This window comes from Humulus lupulus, chromosome 6, assembly GCF_963169125.1.
Source record: "Humulus lupulus chromosome 6, drHumLupu1.1, whole genome shotgun sequence".
NCBI classification, from domain to species: Eukaryota; Viridiplantae; Streptophyta; class Magnoliopsida; order Rosales; family Cannabaceae; genus Humulus; species Humulus lupulus.
Genome location: NC_084798.1, coordinates 136,059,405 through 136,069,924, shown reverse-complemented (window position 1 = coordinate 136,069,924; position 10,520 = coordinate 136,059,405).

Sequence of the window (10,520 nt, the reverse complement as noted above, 5' to 3'; positions counted from 1 at the left end):
TTGGCCATTATGGGCATAACTGCTTTGATATATGTGATAATTGTCGAGACCACATTATTATGTGGATATATCTGTGATCTGTGACTCGAGACGATCCTAGTGAGCAAAGTAGCGGAAAAGTCATTGCGGGGATTTATACCCGGCTCGGGGTGAGCTCAGGGGTATAAATGGGAATTTAGTGGATAAACTGGAGTCTATTTTGACATTGAGGAATACTATTGGTGATTAATTAGGTATCGGGAATTACGCGGGAAACATTAGAGACACTCGAGGAGTTAGCGGGAATTGGGTGAAATGACTAAAATGCCCTAAGTGGGTTAAAGGGTTTAGAATTAATAGGGAGGGCATTAGGGTCTTTTTGGCTTTTAAGGATGGGTATAACTGAGGCTTTATGTTAGTGGGATTTGTAGAATATCACAAAAGTCTGAGGAAAGAAAAGAAAGAAAAAGGAAAGGAAGGAAAAACAGAGAAGTTTACCCTAAGTCGGTTTGTGCTTTCACCACCACTGTTGTAACGCCCTGGATAGCCAAGACCGTTGCACTGTGTGTTTATAAAGTGCCAGACTTGCTAATCAAGTCATTTAAATAATATCGTGTTATTTAAACTATAAAGGAACTAGGGTTAAAAGCGTTTTGGTCTCAAAAGCCACATTTTCATTAAAAAGCATCATCTGTTACATGGGATCCCAAAAATATTAAGTTCATAGACCGTTTACAAAAGACACAAGGTTTATGTACAACAACCGGCCATACTAAGGCAAAACAAGCAGTTAGGTGATCCCTGTTCTGGTCCACTCCTCGACCGTGGCGGTCGAACCGCTGGCTATGTACATTCCACCTCGGAGCTCTCCACCTCAGGCTTGGTCCAGCTTGCTCTTGCCTTTACCTGCACCACGTAGCACCCGTGAGCCAAGGCCCAGCAAGAAAACACAACAACAACAGAGCATAAACAATTAGCAGACAAGTCAACATCTCACAGTGCATCACATAAACTCAGCCAAATCATCAGTCAGTATAATAAAGTATTCCACATACTAGGCATATCAATTCATAACATACACAGTTCACAAATGATAACTAGGGCTAGCGCCCTCAGGCTGCTCCCTCTGTTATCCCGTTGTCCTTGGCTACCAGTGGCCAATCCGCGCCCTGTGCACTAAAATCATGTACGGCACTCTTAGACCGCTTTTACATGTCCCATGGAGTAATACCAACATTGACACGATACAACTCTCGGGAGCACTTAGTCCCATCACAATCATACAACCGGGTGCAGTTTTCTTACCTTTCAATTCACTAGTTTCCGATGCCTCAAAGCCGCGAGCACGGTCCTCTACCCCGAGCCTCTCCAAAGACCTAGTCACAACACAAATGAAACATCCTTTGTCACTAATCAATCCAAAACTACTTCCCGGAACCAATCCCACACTCTCGAAATCCCCCAAATCCCTAAAACAATGCACCGAAGACATCCCCCGAACCCCCGGAGCAAAGGCTCAAAATTGCAAAATCCCATGTTCTGAAATTGGCCTAGCGCCGCGGCGCCCAACAAGTCAGAGAGCTTGCTCTGCCCAGAAACAGCCTCGCGCTGCGGCGCCCAAGAACAGGGCCGCGGCGCTCCTTCGCGAACCCAGATTTCAGGGTTTTTCCTTGCGTTTTTCCCGAACCCAAATCACTCCAAATCATCCCAAACTCATACCTAAGCCCCAAAACCAATTCAAAACCCCAAATAGACCATTCAACAACCTATAAACATTATAATCTAGCTCAATTACACAACCACTCACAGAATTCACACTTAAATTTCAGATTCAAACCCTTGAACCAAAACTTGAGAAAAGTGCAAACCAGACCTTTAGATTCTTAAACCATAACAGTTACGAAAATTAAACATGATACATTCTTACCTCAGTCAAAAACCCAGCTTGAATTCTCCTCAACTCTAGCTTCAAATCGCCTTCTCTTTTGATTATTCCAACTCTGAATTCATGCAAAACCAGCCACTAACTTGTTTCAATTCATGCTTATCCTCTAAAAACCAGACTTGAAACTTAAACAAATCATAGACAAATCCTTACCTCTGAGTAATCTTGGCCTAGGCTTGATTTGATTACTTCAAACCCCTTGATTCTCCTTCCAAGACTCAAATTCAGCTTCCTTCTTCTACTTTTCTTTTACTCTATTTCTAGGTCTCCAAAATTCAGCATAAATCAATTTCCAAAGTGTTATACGTGATTACATTTTCCTTCAGCTGAAACTCATCTAAACCACTGCCAAAAGACCACCTTATCCCTCCACTAATACCCCTTCCTAACTAAACCTCAAGGGCACACTTGTCCTTTTACTTACATTACACTTCTACCACTTCTCCAACAAAACATGTTACTCTCTATGGTTACTAACAGTTACACAAGTTACCAAATCACCAGTTACCATTATCTAGCTTTCTAGGACCGTCTCGGCACGTGCATCACATTGATATCACCACACCCACGTGGTAAAAATCACATAACATAATTATCACATAACATAATACACATAGACACATAACATGCTTTGAATCATAGTCATGCATCTTAATCATTAAAATCACACATAATTCCCATTATGCCCTCCAGGCACACTAATCAAGGCCCTTAAGCCTAATTAGTGAATTGGGTCGTTACAACTATCCCCTCCTAATGAGAATTTCGTCCTCGAAATTTACCTGAATAACTCAGGATACTGATCCCGCATAGTTGTCTCAAGCTCCCAGGTCGCCTCCTCGACCTTACTATTCCTCCACAGCACTTTAACCAGAGGAATTGTCTTATTTCGCAACACCTTATCTTTTCGATCCAAGATCTGAACTAGTTGCTCTTCATAAGCCAGATCCGCCTGTAACTCCAAATCTTCATGCCTCAATACATGAGTCACATCTGAGACATACTTCCGGAGCATGGAGACATGGAACACGTCATGAACTCCAGACAACGATGGCGGCAAAGCTAACCTGTAAGCCACCTGACCAATCCTTTCCAGGATCTCGAATGGTCCAATGAATCTAGGGCTTAGCTTGCCCTTCTTACCAAACCTCCTCACCCCTCGCAGAGGCAAAACTCGAAGAAAGACGTGGTCCCCAACCTGAAACTCCACGTCCCTACGCTTAGGATCAGTGTAGCTCTTCTGCCTACACTGAGATGCGAGCATCCTAGCCCGGATTTTCTCTATGGCCTCACTTGTCTTCTGTACCATATCTGACCCCAAATATCTCCTCTCACCCATCTCATCCCAGTGAATGGGTGATCTACACTTCCTCCCATATAACATCTCATAGGGGGCCACTCCAATCGTTGACTGATAACTATTATTGTACGAGAATTCAATTAGCGGAATGTACTTACTCCATGAACCCTCAAAATCAATCACACATGCTCTGAGCATATCCTCCAACACCTGGATCGTCCTCTCAGACTGTCCATCAGTCTGACGATGGAAGGCTATACTGAACTTCAACTGAGTCCCAGAGCTTTCTGTAAACCACCCCAAAACTTGGAAGTGAAGATAGGATCCCGGTCTGACACTATAGACTTAGGAACCCCATGGAGACGTACGATCTCTCTCACATACAGCTCAGCATACTGATCCACAGTATATGTTGACCTCATTGGAAGGAAATGGGCTAACTTGGTGTATCTATCCACTATCACCCACACCGAGTCATGAAGTCCCACTGTCCTGGGTAAACCTCCCACAAAATCCATAGTAATGTCTTCCCATTTCCATTCAGGAATACCCAAGGGCTGAAGCAACCCTACTGGTCGCTGATGCTCAGCTTTCACCTGCTGACAGGTTAAGCATCTGGCAACGTACTCTACCACATCCTTCTTCATCCCGGGCCACCAATACAAAGTTCGCAGATCCTGATACATCTTCGTGGTACCTAGATGAAGTGAGTACAGCGTTGTATGAGACTCATCTAGTATCTCTCGTCTGATCCCCTCATCAGCTGGAACACAAATCCATCCCTGATACCGAAGTAAACCAACCTTAGAAATAGAATAGTCCTTAGCTACTCCCGCTAAGACATCCTTTCTAACCCACTGTAACTGAGCGTCTACCAACTGCCTTTCTCTGATCCGCTCTAGCAGGGTCGACTGCAGGGTAATATTAGCCATCCGGCCCACCACCAACTCTGTCCCTGCTCTAACCATCTCATCAGCTAACTCCCTCGAGATCTGAACCAAACTATACAACTGACCTGGACCTCTGCGGCTCAATGCATCCGCCACCGCATTGGCTTTCCCTGGATGGTAAAGAATATCACAATCATAATCCTTTACCAGCTCTAGCCAACGCCTCTATCTCATATTCAGGTCCTTCTGTGTAAAGAAATACTTCAAGCTCTTATGGTCAGTGTACACCTCACACTTCTCCCCATAAAGATAATGCCGCCAAATCTTCAAGGAAAAACCACTGCTGCCAGCTCCAAGTCATGAGTAGGATACAGCTGCTCATACTCCTTCAGCTGTCGTGATGCATAAGCTATAACTTTCTCATTCTGCATCAACACACAGCCTAAGCTCAACCTCGATGCATCACAGTATACCACAAACTTCCCTTCCCCCGAAGGAAGACTCAACACTGGCGCTGTAATAAGTCGTCGCTTCAATTCTTGGAAACTGTCTTCACACTTGTCTGACCAGATGAACTTCAAATTCTTTCTTGTCAACTCTGTCATTGGTGCCGCTATCTTCGAAAAGCCCTCTACAAACCGTCTGTAATAGCCTGCCAACCCTAGAAAACTTCGCACCTCCGAGGCATTCCTTGGCCTCGGCCAATCTCTAACTGCCTCTATCTTAGACAGAACCACCTTAATCTCATCTGCACCTACAATGTGTCCAAGGAATGTCACTTCAGGTAACCAGAACTCACACTTCTTAAACTTAGCGTACAACTGATGTTCTCTTAACCTCTGAAGAACCTGCCGGAGATGAAACTCGTGCTCTGCCTCTGAACTGGAATATACCAAGATGTCGTCGATGAAGACTATAACAATCTGATCTAGAAAATCCTTGAACACCCTGTTCATTAAGTCCATAAAGGGTGATGGGGCATTGGTCAAACCAAAAGACATGACCAAGAACTCGTAATGCCCATACCGTGTCCGGAAGGCCGTCTTAGGTATGTCCTCATCCTTGATCCTCAGCTGGTGATAACCAGATCGAAGATCAATCTTTGAGAACACCGTTTTACCATGCAACTGATCGAACAAGTCATCAATCCTTGGTAGGGGATACTTATTCTTAATTGTTAACTTATTCAATTCTCGATAGTCAATACACATCCTCAGAGTCCCGTCCTTCTTCTTAACAAACAAAACTGGAGCACCCCACGGCGAATAGCTAGGTCTGATGAACCCCAAATCCAGAAGCTCCTGCAACTGTATCTTTAACTCTTTCAATTCCGCCGGTGCCATCCTATATGGTGCCCTCGACACTGGCTCTGTCCCTGGTGCCAACTCAATAACAAACTGAATCTCCCTACGCGGTGGCAACCCAGGAAAATCCTCAGGAAACACATCCAGGAACTCACAAACCAATCTGGTCTCCTCCGGTCCAACTGGTAAAACTCTGGTGGTATCCACCACACTAGCCAAAAAGCCTATACATCCACCCTATAACAAATCTCTGGCTCTCAATGCAGATATCTTGGGTACGCGGGGTCCATGCACCGCTCTAACAAAGACAAAGGGATCTTCGCCCTCTAGCTCGAAAGTTACCATCTTCTTCCTACAGTTAATGGTAGCTCCATACCTAACTAGCCAATCCATACCTAGAATCATATCAAGGTTCCCCATGCTCAACTCAATCAAGTCTACTGATAACTCCCTACCATCAACTATCACTGGCAACGCTCTAATCCACCTCCTAGATACTACCAATTCCCCTGTAAGCAGTATAGTTTCAAAACCTGAAGCACTATACTCACTAGGTCTACACAGTCTATCAATCACCTTATCAGATACAAACGAATGCGTAGCACCAGAATCAATCAAAACAGTAAAGGGAGTGCCAGCACTAGAAAGTTGACCTGTCACTACCGAGGGACTAGCCTCGGCCTCCACCTGCGTCAGGGTGAACACTCGAGCTGGAGTCAAGCTGTCCACCTTTCCTGTCTCTCCCTTCTTCACTGTCGGGCAATCTTTCATGAGGTGTCCCACCACCCCACACACATAGCAAGCTTTAGCCCGACACTCGCCCGAATGGCGCCTCTTGCACCTCGTGCACTCTGGGTAAGTCCTCCACGAATCACCGCCTCCCTGACGGCCACCCTGAGTACCCCAACCCCTCCTATCAGGACCAGGAGCAATCGGAGCGTCAGGAGTCTTTCTCTTCAAGTCACTGGGGCCTCCGCCCCTACCAGAACCAAAGTATGGAGGCACCGCCCTGCGGCCCTCCCTTCTCACAACACTCTCTCTCCATATCTTATTCTCCACTTCCTCAGCGGTCAGAGCCCTCTCCACAGCCTGGGCATACATCTCGGGCTATCATAGCATTCAGCCCTCTAACAAATCTGTCTTGCCTAGATGCATCAGTAGGCACAAGATCTGGTGCAAACTTCGTGAGTCTGTCAAACTTCAAGGCATATTCTGTAACTGTCATACTACCATGAACCAGCCCCACGAACTCACTCACTTTCGCTGCCTTGATGGCAACGTTATAATACTTCTGATTGAACAAATCCTTAAACCCTTCCCAAGTCAATGTAGCAACTTCTCTAGTCTGCGATGCCACCTCCCACCAGATTCGGGCATCCTCCCTCAGCATATAAGTGGCACAGGCCACCCTGTCATGTCCTTCCACTCTCATAAAATCAAGAATGGTAGTGATCAAAGTCATCCACTGCTCAGCCTTCAGTGGATCTGGTCCACCCTCAAAGATCGGGGGCTGCTGTTTCCTGAACCGCTCATACAACTGTTCCAACCTATTCCCAACATCAACTGGCTGTACCACAGGTACCATCGCCGGTGGCATAGTAGGGGAAACACTCCCAGATGGAGCCTGCTGCAGAATTCGAATCTGTTCATCTAGGCTCTGAAGCCTAGCTTGCATATCTGCCATTAACTACTGCCAGTTCTCAGGGACTGGCAGAGGGTTTTGACCCCGGTCATCATCTCTAGCCCCAGACCTGCCGGCTAGCCGTGTGGATTTCCTTGAACGCGTAACTATTCAAGTCAATCTGCAATCAACGACTTGGCAATTAGGCCATGATGACAGGGTAATAATCCTTTCACACTCCAACACAGGAACTCCACTCATTCACAAGCAATCAAAGTATAGCAATTTATCCAAATATTCATCCACATGCACAACAGTGCTGATAAGCACGCCTCAATAACATCATGCAATAGTCAAGGGCCAGGCCCTATCAGTATCTCATGCTCCCTATTCATCAAACAGATATCAACAATCATATCTCACTCAAATCATTTATGCACATAATCATGCATACACAATTACCAAACCCTGAGTTGAGCTTGTCTCTCGCGGCGAATGTACATATCCAGCCAGTCTTCAGGACCCATAAACCTAGGACGCTCTAATACCAAGTTGTAACACCTTGGATAGCCAAGACTATTACACTGTGTTTATAAAGTGCCAGACTTGCTAATCAAGTCATTTAAATAATATCGTGTTATTGAAACTATAAAGGAACTAGGGTGAAAAGCGTTTTGGTCTCAAAAGCCACATTTTCATTAAAAAGCATCATTTGTTACATGGGATCCCAAAAATATTAAGTTCAAAGACCGTTTACAAAAGACACAAGGTTTATGTACAACAACCGGCCATACTAACGCAAAACAAGCAGTTAGGTGATTCCTGTCCTGGTCCACTCCTCGACCGTGGCGGTCGAACCGCTGGCTATGTACATTCCACCTCGGAGCTCTCCACTTCAGGCTTGGTCCAGCTTGCTCTTGCCTTTACTTGCACCACGTAGCACCCGTGAGCCAAGGCCCAGCAAGAAAATACAACAACAGAGCATAAACAATTAGCAGACAAGTCAACATCTCACACTGCATCACATAAACTCAGCCAAATCATCAATCAGTATAATAAAGTATTCCACATACTAGGCATATCAATTCATAACATACACAGTTCACAAATGATAACTAGGGCTAGCGCCCTCAGGCTGCTCCCTCCGTTATCTCGTTTTCCTTGGCTACCAGTGGCCAATTCGCGCCCTGTGCGCTAAAGTCATGTACGACACTCTTAGGCCGCTTTTACATGTCCCATGGCGTAATACCAACATTGACACGATACAACTCTCGGGAGCACTTAGTCCCATCACAATCATACAACCGGGTGCAGTTTTCTTACCTTTCAATTCACTAGTTTCCGATGCCTCAAAGCCGCGAGCACGGTCCTCTACCCCGAGCCTCTCCAAAGACCTAGTCACAACACAAATGAAACATCCTTTGTCACTAATCAATCCAAAACTACTTCCCAGAACCAATCCCACACTCTCAAAATCCCCCAAATCCCTAAAACAATGCACCGAAGACATCCCCCGAACCCCCGGAGCAAAGGCTCAAAATTACAAAATCCCATGTTCTGAAATTGGCCTAGCGCCGCGGCGCCCAGCAAGTCAGAGAGCTTGCTCTGCCCAGAAACAGCCTCGCGCTGCGGTTCCCAAGAACAGGGCCGCGGCGCTCCTTCGCGAACCCAGATTTCTGGGTTTTTCCTTGCGTTTTTCCCGAACCCAAATCAGTCCAAATCATCCCAAACTCATACCTAAGCCCCAAAACCAATTCAAAACCCTAAATAGACCATTCAACAACCTATAAACATTATAATCTAGCTCAATTACACAACCACTCACAGAATTCACACTTAAATTTCAGATTCAAACCCTTGAACCAAAACTTGAGAAAAGTGCAAACCAGACCTTTAGATTCTTAAACCATAACAGTTACGAAAATTAAACATGATACACTCTTACCTCAGTCAAAAACCCAGCTTGAATTCTCCTCAACTCTAGCTTCAAATCGCCTTCTCTTTTGATTATTCCAACTCTGAATTCATGCAAAACCAGCCACTAACTTGTTTCAATTCATGCTTATCCTCTAAAAACCAGACTTGAAACATAAACAAATCATAGACAAATCCTTACCTCTGAGTAATCTTGGCCTAGGCTTGATTTGATTACTTCAAACCCCTTGATTCTCCTTCCAAGACTCAAATTCAGCTTCCTTCTTCTACTTTTCTTTTACTCTATTTCTAGGTCTCCAAAATTCAGCATAAATCAATTTCCAAAGTGTTATACGTGATTACATTTTCCTTCAGCTGAAACTCATCTAAACCACTGCCAAAAGACCACCTTATCCCTCCACTAATACCCCTTCCTAACTAAACCTCAAGGGCACACTTGTCCTTTTACTTACATTACAATTCTACCACTTCTCCAACAAAACCTGTTACTCTTTATGGTTACTAACAGTTACACAAGTTACCAAATCACCAGTTACCATTATCTAGCTTTCTAGGACCGTTTCGGCACGTGCATCACATTGATATCACCACACCCACGTGGTACAAATCACATAACATAATTATCACATAACATAATACACATAGACACATAACATGCTTTGAATCATAGTCATGCATCTTAATCATTAAAATCACACATAATTCCCATTATGCCCTCCAGGCACACTAATCAAGGCCCTTAAGCCTAATTAGTGAATTGGGTCGTTACAACTATTCTTCATTCTTTTTGGAGTAAAGCTCAGAGGGGTGCTAGGTCAATTAAGCTACAAGATTTCTGAGTTGAGCTTGAGGATTTTGCAAGGGTTTAGCAAGGTTAGGCCATCACTTGAGGTAAGGTTCTGTAAATTCTCTAGTTGTTGGTTTTGGTTTTTGAACTGTGGTGTGTAAGCTGGGTTTGATGGGGACTTTGGGAAATTCAGGACAAAGGTTAAGGAGGAGCAAGCCAGAGGAGTCTAGAGGGAGCTTGTGGTCGAAATCCTATCAAAGTTATAAAGTCTAAACTCTAACTTTGTTGTTCAGCTGGTTTTTACTGAGTTTTGGAGCTTAGAAGTGGCTATGGTGAATTCTGAGTTTATGGATGCATGTGCTTGGGTTTTAGATGTTTGGGGTGCTTGGGATGAGTGGAGTGTGGTCATGAGGTTATTTTTGAGTTTGGGTAAGAGTCGGAAGAGGTTTGGTTGAGGTTGGTTCGAGAAAAATCGCAGAAGAGAAAAACTGAGGCTGGTCTATCTGTGACTAGCGCTATAGCGCTAGCCTTTGGGCGCTGTAGCGCTAGGCCATTATGCTGAAGGGTTTTTGGCTTCTGTTTGTAGTGTTGTAGCGCCCTCCCAAGAGAGCTGTAGCGCTACCTTGCCTTCTGAAGGGGATTTTTGGGTTGTTTGCAAGGGTTTTTGACCTAGGGTTTGGGGTTTGATTCCACCACCTTGTTTGGTGGAACTAGGACATCCCGGGGGCTCAGGATTGGCCCCGAGGCTAGGTTTTGAAC